The sequence below is a fragment of the Schistocerca americana genome, chromosome 3 (genome assembly GCF_021461395.2).
Source record: "Schistocerca americana isolate TAMUIC-IGC-003095 chromosome 3, iqSchAmer2.1, whole genome shotgun sequence".
NCBI lineage: Eukaryota > Metazoa > Arthropoda > Insecta > Orthoptera > Acrididae > Schistocerca > Schistocerca americana.
The window spans coordinates 785926437-785941018 of NC_060121.1; positions in this window are offsets into that span (position 1 = coordinate 785926437).

Here is a 14582-nt window from a genome sequence, read left to right on the forward strand (position 1 = left end):
TCGCCGGCGACAATCGGCTACCGCTACACCTTCGCGGACGCCGCTTCTCAGTTTTCGCATCTTAGTAACATTTACACGATGCTTAACATGTCGCACGTCACATAGGACTAAATTTATTTTTATTATGTTACAGTGAATGAAAATACCCATATCTAGTTGCCATGTAACTTTACTGCGCTGTTAAATTCTGTGTACCGACAAGTTTACAGTCACTAACAGTCATGCTATAAAGACACACACATAATTTTGCTCATCTGCTTCTCGTTCTAATGTCTGTTAATCGTCTGGCCTTCGGACCTGTACCAACGTGTTATAACAAGTAGCTACCATCTACGTGGTGCTTAAGTGCTATCACAGCACGATTAGGACAGCACACGTACGTTGAACGTATGAAGTAGGTATGTTGAGATTGTAAACTGTAACCTGACACAACGATATTAACTAACAGAACAGTTACATCAAAATTAAGATACAGTAAAATGAAGTGCGGAAGCCGCATTGTCAATGAGGAGGCTCCTGTGTATAAAAGCTAATCCCCCTGGTTCAAATGGCTCTGTGCACTATGGGACTTGACATCTGTGGTCATCAGTCCCATAGAACTTAGAACCAATTAAACCTAACTAACCTAAGGACAGGACACACATCCATGCCCGAGGCAGGATTCGAACCTGGGATCGTAACGGTCGCGCGGTTCCAGACTGAAGCGCCTAGAACCGCTCGGCCACATCGGCCGGCTAATCCCCCTGGGCTAATCTTCTGGTGGCCTACTGACTAACTGTTTGTGTGCTATTCACTTACTTCAATAAAAGTTTTAAATAGCTTACACTGCTACTTCGAACAATAAAATGGATAAAACTGCTTTACAAACTCTGCAGTTACGGGAATTTGTGACACAATTGGAATGCATTTGTTAAAGTTCAGTACAGTAAATACAAAGGTAGGCTATGACAGTAGGCTAATACGTTTACACCACTTATTTATTTTTTTAATTTTAAATAGAATAATAAATACCTTATACATAAACATTGTTTTGTTGCATTTGAATTTTGACGCAGTCTGCGTAACTTCTCTTTTAACTTTAAAACTTACTTGTCTTAGAGATCAGAGCACGATCGGTGCTGACAGGACCGGAAATTTTGTTTTTAAATTGATGAGAATGTGCTGCGAAGACAATTTTTGAAAACAGGTAATAATTAACAGTCCAATTGTCTACAATGCAAGCAAAATAGAAAGGGGGGGGGGGCTAACAAGACTGTTCCGTAATGTTTTATCATAAAAAAACTGCTATATTTTGGAAGTGGAAAGGATATGTAACGAATGTAAGTCTAAAAAATACGATCATTTACTCGTAAGTAGTTAGTTGAGCTGCCAAAAATCACTGTAACCATATGAACAATAGCACTGTTCAGTACATCACGTTTGTTGGTGTGATCATTTTCCGGAGCAAGGATATTTTCGTTTTATTAACTCAAGCACCCTGATTTTTGCTGCACTGTACTATTTATTTTCGTTCCATGCGCTTTCCGCCCTTAATATATTAAAGGCAGATTCAGTGGACTTCTTCTGGACGTGTACAACCTTGCTTTTACATCTACTACTTACAGAATCGAAACAAGTAACAAAATGAAACTCGTCCCTTCATTGCTGATCCCGAAATAACTACTGGTTTATCTTACGAGAACAGTGAGCAATTTTTGACGTAACACTGTTTGTTCATTTTTATAAAATAGGTTTCCAGTGAATGTCTGAATTGCTGCTGGTATGTTTACTTCTGTACTCTGTGTAACATATAAAGACGTATTCAGCAAAAATGGATAAATTTCAGTCCTCACTGGAACACAGAGCGTGTAGGCCTTAATACACTTCAAAGGAACATGTAGGCCTAAGTAAAAATTAATGCACATTTAATTGTAGATACCTGATTACGGCAAAAAGTTGCTGAAACGCGTCGTGTCAATAAATACAGGTAAATTAAAGCGACAGAAACAGAAAAATTGTTTCACAAACTTTGTGACACATTCTCAGATCTCTACAAATTCCATACTGCGTGAATAAATTTAAGTAAGCTGTCCGCATGGCGTCGCTTGTCTTATCTGTGTGTACGTATTGTCAACCTGTCTTTTATTACTACTATACTTTATCTCCCATGAAAGACTGTGCTTAGTGTGTGTGTGTGTGTGTGTGTGTGTGTGTGTGCGCGTGTGTGTGTGTGTGTGTTCGAGGGTGTGTAAATGCATTTCTATAGTACGTTCACACACGTAGCCGTTCTCTCTGTTACTGATACTTGCATCTTCTACACAGCCTCTTTGCTTACGTTAGGTAGTTAAGAGCTTCGCTTGTCGGGAAATAACAGGTATCTTTGCTTCGTGTGTAATCTTTGCACTGCACATGTCAAAAGCTACAATTAACATGGAGTGTTAAACAGCAATCGTTGCTAACGTTACACCTCTGCGAGGTATTTTGGAATTGTGACCGTGAGATAACCTAATGGAAACAGAACATCAAACTGGGATTCGTTTCCGAAACACTCCAGCAAAGCTTAACCACCAGTAAACGGTGGGTGAGAAACAGACGTGTTCCCACCACAAAAGCGTCCGCCCCGGTAGCTGAGTGGTCAGCGTGACAGACTATCAATCCTAAGGGCCCGGGTTCGATTCCCGGCTGGGTCGGAAATTTTCTCCGCTCAGGGGCTGGGTGTTGTGTTGTCCTAATCATCATCATTTCATCCCCATCGACGCGCAGGTCGCCGAAGTGGCGTCAAATCGGAAGACCTGCACCAGGCGAACGGTCTACCCGACGGGAGGCCCTAGCCACACGACATTTCCATTTATACCACAAAAGCAAGTTATAACATTACATTACATATTAAAACCGGTCGCCAGCCTAATTAGGCATTCTTGTGGCAATCAGAATGATAAAGCAGGAGGCAGTGCTGAGGTTAACCTAACCTTTCTTGACACACACACACACACACACACACTCTCTCTCTCTAAACTCTTGCCTCATATCAGTTCACTTTACAATACAGCAACATAACCTTATCGATAGTTGGCCAATGAGGCAGTAAACAGTAACATATGCCTCTCAACAACACGTACCTTAACTGAACTAGGTGTAACAGTTTATAAAACCAATTACCGGCACACATGAAACTAGTAGCAATAATGAACAGGGAAAAGCTTGAAATGATTCTGAATTTGAATAAGGGGGTATGCTTGTGATCATAATCTACAACTTCATTGCTTAATACAGGGTCTCTGTGCCTGTGCATTAACCATATTGCATTAGAACAGATAACATTGTAAGCAGTTCTTTCTTAAATTCCGTTTTAAGCAACTAAACAGAATGCAAATGTAACTACACTGGCTCTGAAGGAGCCTTTGCATTGCTTCATTAACTAACTAGCCTAGTACATGAGAACCCTTTAAACTCCCATGGTTTGAAGAACCATGCTCACTACCAATACTACACCAGCATGTATGAGAAATAGTAAGTATTCTTATAATTAATTATTAATTACGTAAAGCACAACAAACTACAATTCTTTAAATAACAAATGTGACTTCATAAGCAGTCTTTTTGACCTGCTCAAAAGTATAATTAGCTGTGCAAATGACAACACAACATTAAATTCAAGTTCAAACACTTTCTCATAATAAATTAGGACACTCATAATTAAATTCACTAGGATAGGATTCCTGTCCAGGTTTGCGATTTGGGATCATCAGGAGTGGAAGACAGAGTTTTCAACAACACCATAATTATTATTATTATGAAATGAACCAAATTTCACAAGTGCCTGGTCAATTTACAGAGTGCCAAACAAACAATTTAGTGGAAGGTTGGAGGCACTAGTGGCGCAATTTGCAGTGGCTATTAATCTGACGGCGATGCAATCGTAGTAATACTGTTGGCCCCGTCCTGTTACATATATTCTTGGCCTCAAAATTAATTTTTATAGGACCAGAAACCATGCCATGATAATGGTATCAACAAATGCAGCATCCGAGGCCCATAAATACTGCCCTTAAGGTCTTTTGGCCTGAAAATTCCAGGAATATGAGCCACAATGATGCGCTACAGCTAACGAGATTAGATTAGATTAGATTCAGTTTTCGTTTCATAGACCCAAAAAATGAGATGATTCTCGTGGGTGTGGAACATGTCAGAAAGTATAACATAAAAACATAAAACATTTGAATACTTACTACTCTGATCATTTGTCAGGAGATTGTCGAAATAGGTGAATACAGTGCGGTAAACTGGAACATCTAATATTTACAGAATTAACACGCTGTCAGAGTTATTAATAAATTTATCATACACAGAATACCTAATCTTAACTGTTGTGACCAAGTGCTGTCGAAACTGAAATCTAACAGATATTTTTACCTAACCTGGCTTAACAGTCTCTGTATGGGGTAGAAGGAGCTGCCTATCAAAAAGTCTTTCAAACTCTGTTTGAATCGTGCTTTATCTGAAAACAAGTTTTTAATGGTACTGGCAATTTATTGAAAATATATGTTCCTGAATATGGAACCCTTTTTTGGACCAAGGTGAGTGATTTTAGGTTTTTATGTAGATTGTTCTTATTCCTAGTATTGATACTATGTATTGAGCAATTGGTTGGAAACAGAGGTGTATTACTTGCAACAAATTTCATTAAGGAATAAATATACTGAGAAGCAGTGGTTAGAATACAAAGTTCCTCGAACAGGTTTCTACATGATGTTCTTGAATTTACACCACAAATGATTCTTATCACACGCTTTTGCACCCTAAAAACCTTTGCTCTGTTTGATGAGTTGCCCCATAATATGATCCCATATGACATAATAGGATGAAAGTAAGCATAGTATGCAAGTTTTTTTACATTTATATCTCCTACGTCTGACATCATTCTCACGGCAAATACAGACTCGTTAAGTTCTGTGGTATGAGCTTCCAAAATGAATTTAGTATCGAGTTGTAATCCCAGAAATTTAACACTGTCAACCTCTTCGATCTGTTTGTTAGCCACAGCACCGCTCAGCCCAGACACCTTACTCGTCAGAAAGGACGAGTTACCTTTTGCGCGCCAACCACAGCTTTCCCGCTTCACCGGGCTACTTCCATAGCTGCGGGGCTTCTCCACATCTTTTACATTCAACCCTATATTCCCTAACTATGGACCAAGTCATTTACACTACATTACAAAACAATCATTTCAGTAGTTATTTAAATTCACAAGCATAATTTAAACAACCCCGTTCAAAAGTTCACACAACTCAAACTTGTATACATAGTCAAAGAATTCACTTGACAGATACAACATTTTATATACAAGCAACACTACAAATTGACATAGAAATATGGATACAGATACAAAATAGGTCAAAAATAGGTGTTGCAAGTGAAATGAATCATCAAATGAGCGGAAGACCCCTTCTGGGGATTTCGGATGCCTGGTGCCAATCTCGCTCTATGACGACACATAGGTGACTTACTCGACGATGAAGAGGTATGAAATGATTAGGACAACACAAACACTCAGTCTGTTGAGGGAAGAAAAACTCCACCCAGCCGAAAATCGAACACTGGACCCCACTATCTACAGAAAGCGACGACAACCAATGGATCACGAATTGCGAACACGTGGAGAATTTTATGTATTATTTATGTGCTGTATGATAGGGCATCCTATCGGAAATGAAGGCGGGATTAAACAAAACGGAATGACGCACACAAGAACAAACGTAATCTTTGCATAATTATAGTCATTCACACAGTGCACAAAGTGAAAAAAAAACGCAAATATTCCTATTCAGTGCAGAGCGGATTACTTGCTGCTGAAGAGTATAGGGTGAGTCACTAACTATTGCCACATAGAATAACTCCGAAAGTATGATAGTAGCTGAAAAGTTTAAGGGACAAATGTTGCGTGGGACAACGGCGGCCACAATGTGACGTCTGTTTTTTGTTGCTAGGCGGGGTCGCCTCAGAGATATGAAGGTCAACTTAGTTGTTTTTTTTTAATGGAGTACTATAGTTTGGTACTTATTTTCTGATAGCGGCTATCGAGACGAATCCAATGATGTGTAACAGTAAGGTCTTTGAAGGTCAACGAAGATCACAAAGGTGGCATGAACGACCATTTATAGAAGTTGTTCGAAGTGTGACCATTGGTATCAGTCCAGAGTTGCAATCTTCTTATCATGGATTGAGTGGTAGTCCTTATTACTTCGGCACTTATCGAAGTACATGCTTTGACAATTCTCTCTCGTATATCGTACAAATAGTAAATATTCGCCGAATATGGCGTATCCTTCAAACGTTCCATTGACATGTAAAGACCATTCGACGGTTTAGCAATACAACTTTAATAAGAAAGGTAAGACTAGTATCGTCGAATAAAGCGAATGTGAATGATGTATTCCTTCGAAGAACAAGTCTATTTGTTTCTCGCTTACGGAGAATGCCAACGAAATTCAGTGAGAGCTATAGACTTACACATTGAAAGATATCCTCAATGTACACACCCTGCACATCGTACATTTAAATATGTGTATGATAAATTGAGAACAACTGGATCTTTAACATATCGGAAAAATATCAGGCAAAGGAAAGTTACTAACAAGGAAACGGAAATTGGTGCTCTTGCCTCGATGGTTAGAGGTCTGTGTGTTAGTTCGCTTCAAATCGCAAGGGAATCTGGCATGAGCCAGAGTAGTGTTGTTTGCGTTCTGCATCGCCATAAATATCATCCTTACGATATCAATCTCCACGAAGAATTAACTGGTACGGATTGTATGTGTCGCATTGATTTCTGCCGATGGGCTCAACTTCAGATTCAGAGAGATGACACATGTATTAATTTGATTTTACTTAGTGATGAGGCTACTTTCACGAACCATGGAAATGTCAATTTGCATAACACGCAGAAACCATGTTGGCAGCAGCAAGTTGCACACCAAAAACTGTGGTCGGGGAATGTATGGTGTGAGATTCTGGAGGACAAAATTATAGGCCCTTATTTCATCGAAGGAAATCTTAATGGTAGGAAGTACACCACATTGATGCAAGAAACATTAGGTCTGTAATTGGAAGAAATACCTTTAGGAACAAGGAACAGAATGTGGTATCAACGTGATGGGTGTCGGGCATGTTTTTCGCTGATGGCTGGAAATGAGTTGCAGGGACAATTCCCAAATCGTTGGATTGGATGCCGAGATGTGTCGTGGCAACCTCGTTCGCCATATCTGACGCCTCTGGATTTTTTCTTGTAGGGATTCATGAAAGACATTGCTTATAAAGATGTTCCAACTACACTTGAATGTATGCAGAGAGAATTGTCAGAGCATGTACTTCGATAAGTGCCGATATGATAAGGAATACCACTCAATCCATGATAAGAAGATTGCAGCGCTGCATTGATACCAATGGTAATCACTTCGAGCACCTTCTGTAAATGGACGTTCACGCCACCCTTGAGACCTTCGTTGACCTTCAAAGACCTTACTGTTACACATAATTGGATTTGTCTCGATAGCCGCTATCAGAAAATAAGTTCCAAACTATAGCATCCCATTTAAAAAAACAAAGTTGGCCTTCACATTTCTGAAGCGACCCCACCCAGCAACAAAAAACCAACCTCCGTTGTCCCATGCAACTTTTGTCCCACAAACTTTTCAGCTCCTCTCATACTTTCGGAGTTATTCTTGGTGGCAATGGTTAGTGACTCACCCTGTAAAATGCTGTAGTAAAGCAAGATCTGAAAATGGACATAATAGCCTAAAACTGGTAACTGCAATAACACTTTTTTGTGTATATATATGCACATTATGTGCATATAGAAATCATCGTGAGGCACAATCACAATTAAAAAGACGTTGTCTCACATTTTGTTTAGGTTGTAGGGCATCACCACCCCAAGGAAGTTTCTTCAAGTGGGGAAACAAAACCGAAATGTAATGTAAAACGTTAAATAGGCGTCTGAAGATGAACCTGTACGATCGAAACAGGTAACGGCGTTGTTTAAATAAATAAATAGCATTGTAAAAAGTGGCTGGTTGCTGTAATCTTCTCTGTAAGAGTCAACCTATATTTTGTGCACATCCACGGGCTCAAAATGTCAGTTTTTGACAAAATAGCAATAAAACAAAGCTTTTTAAAAGTATTTGTGGATGACTGTGTTCTCAATGAACGATCCTTAACAAGACTAGTTATGTGGTTGGGACTTTGTACCCTCGGTACTCAGTTATCTCCAAGACTTTTCATGTCTGAACTGTCTAGTTGCGTAAAGAGAAAAGAAACAAATGAACATGGCCCGTTAGACTGAAGGAACACTCTCCTAAAAACAACTATCCTATTTTCAGTTTCCTACACTCATACATCGGTCAGCATTATATCGATATTAAGTAGCTGTTGCTTTTTCATGATTATTAAATAAAATTCATTGCACTTGCGCTGTATAATTTCCGACTGCTCTGTGACCCATCTGGGCGGTTTTTGCACCTATATATGACCTCCCAGTCCTCTGAACAACCGTTACAGAGCGTCCTGCTCTTTGTCCAACACCTAAACACCTGTTGTTGTGCGACGGGAGACTGCCCGCCTGTGGGGAATTCCCAGAATACTGGCGAGGGGGCGGCCGCCCGCTGACCTCGTACGGCCAGTGAACTTCTGCTACCCTCACCCAGCCTACTGGAAATCAACCCCGACAGAATTCACATACCATTTCGAAATTCAGTCACTCATTTTTATAAATGCGTGGGGGCTCGCACCTCCAAAGTGCATAAATGAAGAGTATTAAATTAAGGACGTCATTAAAGAGTAGCTGAACCGTTGTAAATGAAGTAGCAGATACGGCAGTGTTTGCAACTGCAGTAAATCAAAGGTAAAATTGTGTAAATCAGTAAGGTCCATTTTTTCATACTTGTAAATATCACGCTTTCATATGTTTCTACGGTTTTGTTGTTATGGGATACAACCTGTAGACTGGTTTTATGCAGAAATGCGTGGTAGTCTATCGTGCACAAGTATCTCCATCCCTGCATAACTACTGCAACCTACATCGATTTGAACATTCTTACTTTACTCAAGCCTCCTACAATTTTTACCTTTCCTTTCTCTCCTCCATCACCAAAATGACTATTCTGTGATGCTTTTGATTGGGTCTTAATAACCAATCCCTTGTTTTAGCCAAGTTGTGAAAAACTTTTTTCTGTAGTTCGTTGAAGTAGTAATCCAGCACCAGCATTATCGTAGAAATAGTGATGTAACTTCCAGAAAACCATCTGAAGATGAACCTGAAAAGATTCGAAAACCGGTTTATGAAACAATAAACAACTATTCAAAATAGCGACGGTTGTAGTTTTATGTATTTACATTCAGTTAAGAGTCACGGGGTCTAAAATACCCGTAATGGATAAGCACAAGCTCCTCAGTAGTTATTTGGTCTATCCATCGAATCTTCAACATTCTTCTGTAGCACTACATTTCAAAAGCTTCTATTCTCTTCTTGTAAGAACTGTTTATCGTCCGCAATTCACATTCATACAAATACCTTCACGGAGACTTCCAAACACTTAAATGTATATTCGATGTTAACTAATTTCCTTTTGCACAAATGAATTTGTTGCTATTGCCAGTCTGAAACCCATCCTTAGATATTTTGCTGCCCAAATAGCAGCACTCGTGGACTGTTTTTAGTGTCTCGTTTCCTAATCCGCTTCCCCTCAGCATCGGCTATTTTAATTCGACTATACTCCATTACCCTTTATATTAATTTTGTTGATGTTAATCTTTTAACCTCTATTTAAGGCACCATCCATTTCGTTCAGCTGCTCGTCCAAGTCCCTTGCCATCTCTGATAGAACAAAACTGCCATCGGTGAAACCAATAATTGTTATTTCTTTCACTTAAACTTTAATTCCCTTTCCAAATTTGTCCATCGTTTGCTTTACATCTTGCTCTATGTTTACATTAAAAGACATCGGGACGAGGTTAAAACTCTGTCCCATCCGCTACACAAGAAGTGTGACAGGACAAACACCAGCAATTACAGAGGCGTATCTCTACTTCTAGTCACCTACAAAATTATATCCAAAGCTCTGCTGAATAAGATAGACCAAGCAGAACACACGACAGGCGAGTACCAAAAGCGGTTAAAAGAAAAAAAAGAAAACCGGATCATATATAGAGCACATTTTTAATTTGGAAACAATCCTCAGGATCAGAACAACGTGGAAACCTATTTATTTCAAAAAAAGTCCACGATTCTGTAGACAAACAGATAGTAATCCTAACATAGGAAGAAGCAGGTATCCACAAAAAACTACCAGACAATTAATCGAGCAGAAACAACTTCACAACTTCAATTTGTAGGAGAGGTTTCCGAACCCTTTAGCATTGATACAGATGTTCGGCAGGGGAAGGGTTCTTACCAATTCTCTTCAACATGGTCTTCGACAAGGTGCTGAGAGAGTGGTATAAAGAACTACAAGAGAAAAACATCGAAAGAATCCATCTGGGACAAGGAAGAGAATATAAGGAACTGCAAGAGAAAAACATCGAAAGAATCCATCTGGGACAAGGAAGAGATAGATTTGAGGTGAAATGTCTCGGCTTTACTGACGTTATTGAAATAATTTCTTAGAGCTTGCGAAGATAATGACAGAAACACTTCACGAGTAGGAGAAATGAAGATGTATACAGAAACATAGAAACAATCATAGGCATAATAAAGTGGAGGATTTACTGGGTTTACGGTTTTATTTACAGAATGAATGACAATAGGCTAAAGAAGAAAATTTTTAATTTCACTTCCGTATTAAAAAAACAACATTGGGTGGCTGGAAGAGACAAGAAAGTATTTGCGAAAACATAATGTCACGGAAGACATCAAACAGGACGGAGCAAATTTCAGCTTGCTGATCAATGCCGAAAAATTTTTTTGTCCAACAACAAAAACTACAACCTAGAAGAGTGATGTCAAATGAACAGAGGCAGGCCATCAGCCAACGCATGAAGTTCTGGGAAGATAAGAAGAAAAAGTTTGTTCCTTTGTTTTAGGCTCTAAGCGATCGATAACTGGCCAAATTCTGTAATAAAAGAAGAAACATTTTTTATGACTCTACATGACTAACTGAACATGCAGTTCAGTAAAGACAGATGAAATCATTATCCCAATGCGCTATTTTCGTATAACCACATGTTATTTTAAGTGTGACTCTATTGTTATTGATAGTAAATTATCATTTCTTGACGATAATTCCGTGACACTGCAGTTTCGCAAGTCTCACAGGTCTTGAGAGAAAGACATTTAAAATGCGTTTCGAATGTCATACCATACAAGCGCTCCCTTAATTCTCAGAAGAAATTCGCGCCATCAACAAAAGAGATGAGTAAAACCAGGAGTCTATTTGCCCTTTGGAGCTTTTTATGAAATTCTTTGAATCCAAGTCTACCTGAATAAAATTTTCTGCGAAGTCTAGAAAGGACAGAAACTCACTGGGTACATACACCAAAAGCTACAGACGAGAAACTAGAAAATATTTGACAACAAAACAGTTTTAGCTTATGTTTCACAAACGGCAATCAAATGTTCAAGGCATAAATAACTGTCACAAAATTCGCACCTATATTTAGTTCGCTTATTATCCTTTCTCGTAAGCTTGCATGGCAAGCATTTCTTCCTTTTTATTTTTGAAATTACAGAATTTGGAGCGTCAGCTCTCTTCCCAGTTGTTGGCCGCACGTACTGTTCTTGCCGACCAGGTCCTGTTGCTGCTTCTTCATGGCTTGGACGTATTTCCAGATCGCCTACATTATCTCCTGTTACAGCTTGAGTTTCTTCTGTGGTTTGGTTTCTATCAAATGTTTCTGCAAGTTCTTAGGTTTTTTTGACTGCTTTTTGAGGTACTTGGAGCTGTTTCAGCTACAATAATTATTGAAGATTGATTGGTCGTGTCCGTCTGTTACTGTTTCATCTGTCATCCTTCTGGAAAGACATCTTATTTTTTGCTGAATGGGAAAAGGTAAACCGCTCGGATTCGCTGCACGTCTATATAGCTGGTTTTTCACCAACTCATCACCACGTTTCTTCAAAAAACATCGCACTCTCTCCCAAATGTTATGTTTATTTCTAGAGTGAATGATCTGTACTTTGATTACAGAATGTTTAGCATGGAATGAAAAACAACCATGGACCATCTTCTGGTATTCCTGTTAACACTGTACGTTTCACACATCTGGTCGTTAGCGTCAACGCGACCTTTGAGTGTATTGTAGTGTGTAACAATTTAGTTCTGTTTTTTTTTCATCCGTATCGTTATAAATGGCAACGTCATTATGCACGCTACAAATGAGAAACACATTTTTTTTCAGTTTCGGGACATGGGAAACCGAAGTGGCTTTTGGACGAAAACCAAATATACTCGATTATACGTCGCCGTCTATGACAGGCTTGAAAGCTTCAGGAATTTGTACTTTATTTTTTTCAGTGTTGGAACAATGCTAAGGTTTTTGTCCAAAATTTCCTCTGCCAATTATTCATCGTGACGTTGCGACCTGTGTTGTGCAAAGGTGCAGAAATTGTTCTAACCACATCAACAGCTAGCGGTATTACTTGGGAACGTGTATCAGACCTGACGGGTCTTTGTGACAATAACAAGCATTCACACGTCGATGAAATAACAGAGTATAGAAAATCCGACATAAGAGATAACAAATTTGGAAAGCAAAAGATAACATCTGTGTGACTTCTTGGCATTCGCGGATGACACACCAGAAAGGAATCGTTACACAACCTGCAGAAGGCATCAACAGAAATCTCCCCCTCTCGCAGCCAGCGCAGGAAAGGACAACAATTGAAAATGAAGACGAAAGAGACCTCACAGGCCCCGCTTTCCTGTGATTTAATTTTGGGGCTTGGTTGTTTTAGGATGAAATTTGGCTTTGGTTTCTGTTAAAAAGTGGTCAGAATATATGCGTAGTACTCTTCTGACCCATACGTTTACGATTTCTCTGTGGTTTCATTTGATTATTGCACCATGATTCAGTTGATATGGGCCTAAACGTGTATTAGGAGAAGACCATGTCTTCTTTTCCCTTGGTAATTTTCTGAAAAAGATTGACATTAGTTTTAAGTCGAATTGTCTACAGAAGTTGATGAGCTATTCTCCATTCTTACTGATTCTTTGTGTTTCTGTTGTCTGCCGATCTGTGCATTGATGTTTCCTACGAGTAGTTTTATGTGGTACTTTGGTACGTTTCTATGTAGATATCGTTCTTTTTTATTTATGCAGTTTACTTTATCCGTGCATAAAATTTGAATTTTGTAGAAACAAGGCATGTAGATGCAATAATTTATCCAGAGTCTGCCATCAGATGAATAGGACAAAACTCTCGAATACCTGTGCTTATTTAAAGTCCAACAGTAGAGCGCTTATGTGTTCTATCTGCCATGGGCATAACAGTCCTGTAGCTTCATAAGATAGACAGATAAAGCACCTATCTGGCAAATAAGCGTGTCAAGTTGTGACTGAGGTTTTGAAAAAGCCACAAAATCGCTACTTGAGATTTCGTCACAGGATAGTGGCACGTTGATAGCGTTATGTGTTCGCGCCACGTTACGACCCAATACGAAGATATGAAGGAAACTGAGCGCCATGTTGCATGTGCATCCTAACACACCGCCATCATCGTCATGTAGTTTCCGGCTAGCCACTTCTTACCAAAGGAGAGTATTAAAAGACCTCAGTGCCTCAGAGTGAAAATTCGGTATTATATTAACGTCATTGACAGAGAAGTGCTTAATAGTTCAGAACCGAAACTAGATCCATACCAGTGGAATATCATGGTAAAAACCATTCAGTAAATGAGAAAATTGAGAAACAAAGATGAAACCCTCACCTTTCTAGATTTCAACAAATCGTGTAATTCCACTGACAGAAAATCTCTCATCAAAATTACGAAAGAATTTCGTTTAGCTCCAGAAACTACCATCATTATGACAAATTAATTAATATTTCACCAAAGGTCAGTTTCTGTGTAAAATTCTCCAAAATCTTTGTGTGAAAAGCAGGAGTCAGGCAGCGTCACCTTTTCTTTTCAACTGCGCCGTAGAGAAAGTGAATAGAAAGTATAGAAAATCCGACATGAAAGGTAACAAACGTGGAAACCAAAAAGATAACATCTGTGTCGACTTCTTGGCATTCGCAGATGGCACACCAGAAAATTCCAAATTCTAGATAGAAAATATAATTGTGCAAGCAGTAAAAATTGGTTTATAAATTTCTTTCCCGAAACAGAGTTTATAAAGGACGTTAAAAATCTTACACAGAAATTACTCATAAATAAAAAAAATCAAGGCAGTTATCTCATTTAAATATTTAGGTGAACTGTTACGCATCAACAACAATGAGAAGAGCAGTCTAGAGATAAGGGTAAATAAGATGAAGATAGCATTCTATAACACTAGAAACATACACAAGAAGAAGGCTTTATTGTAGGATACCACAATTAAACATTGTAATACAGTTGTGAGGTCTGGGGCTCTGTATGATGCCGAAACACTAAAACTAGTGCGGAAAGGCGGTATA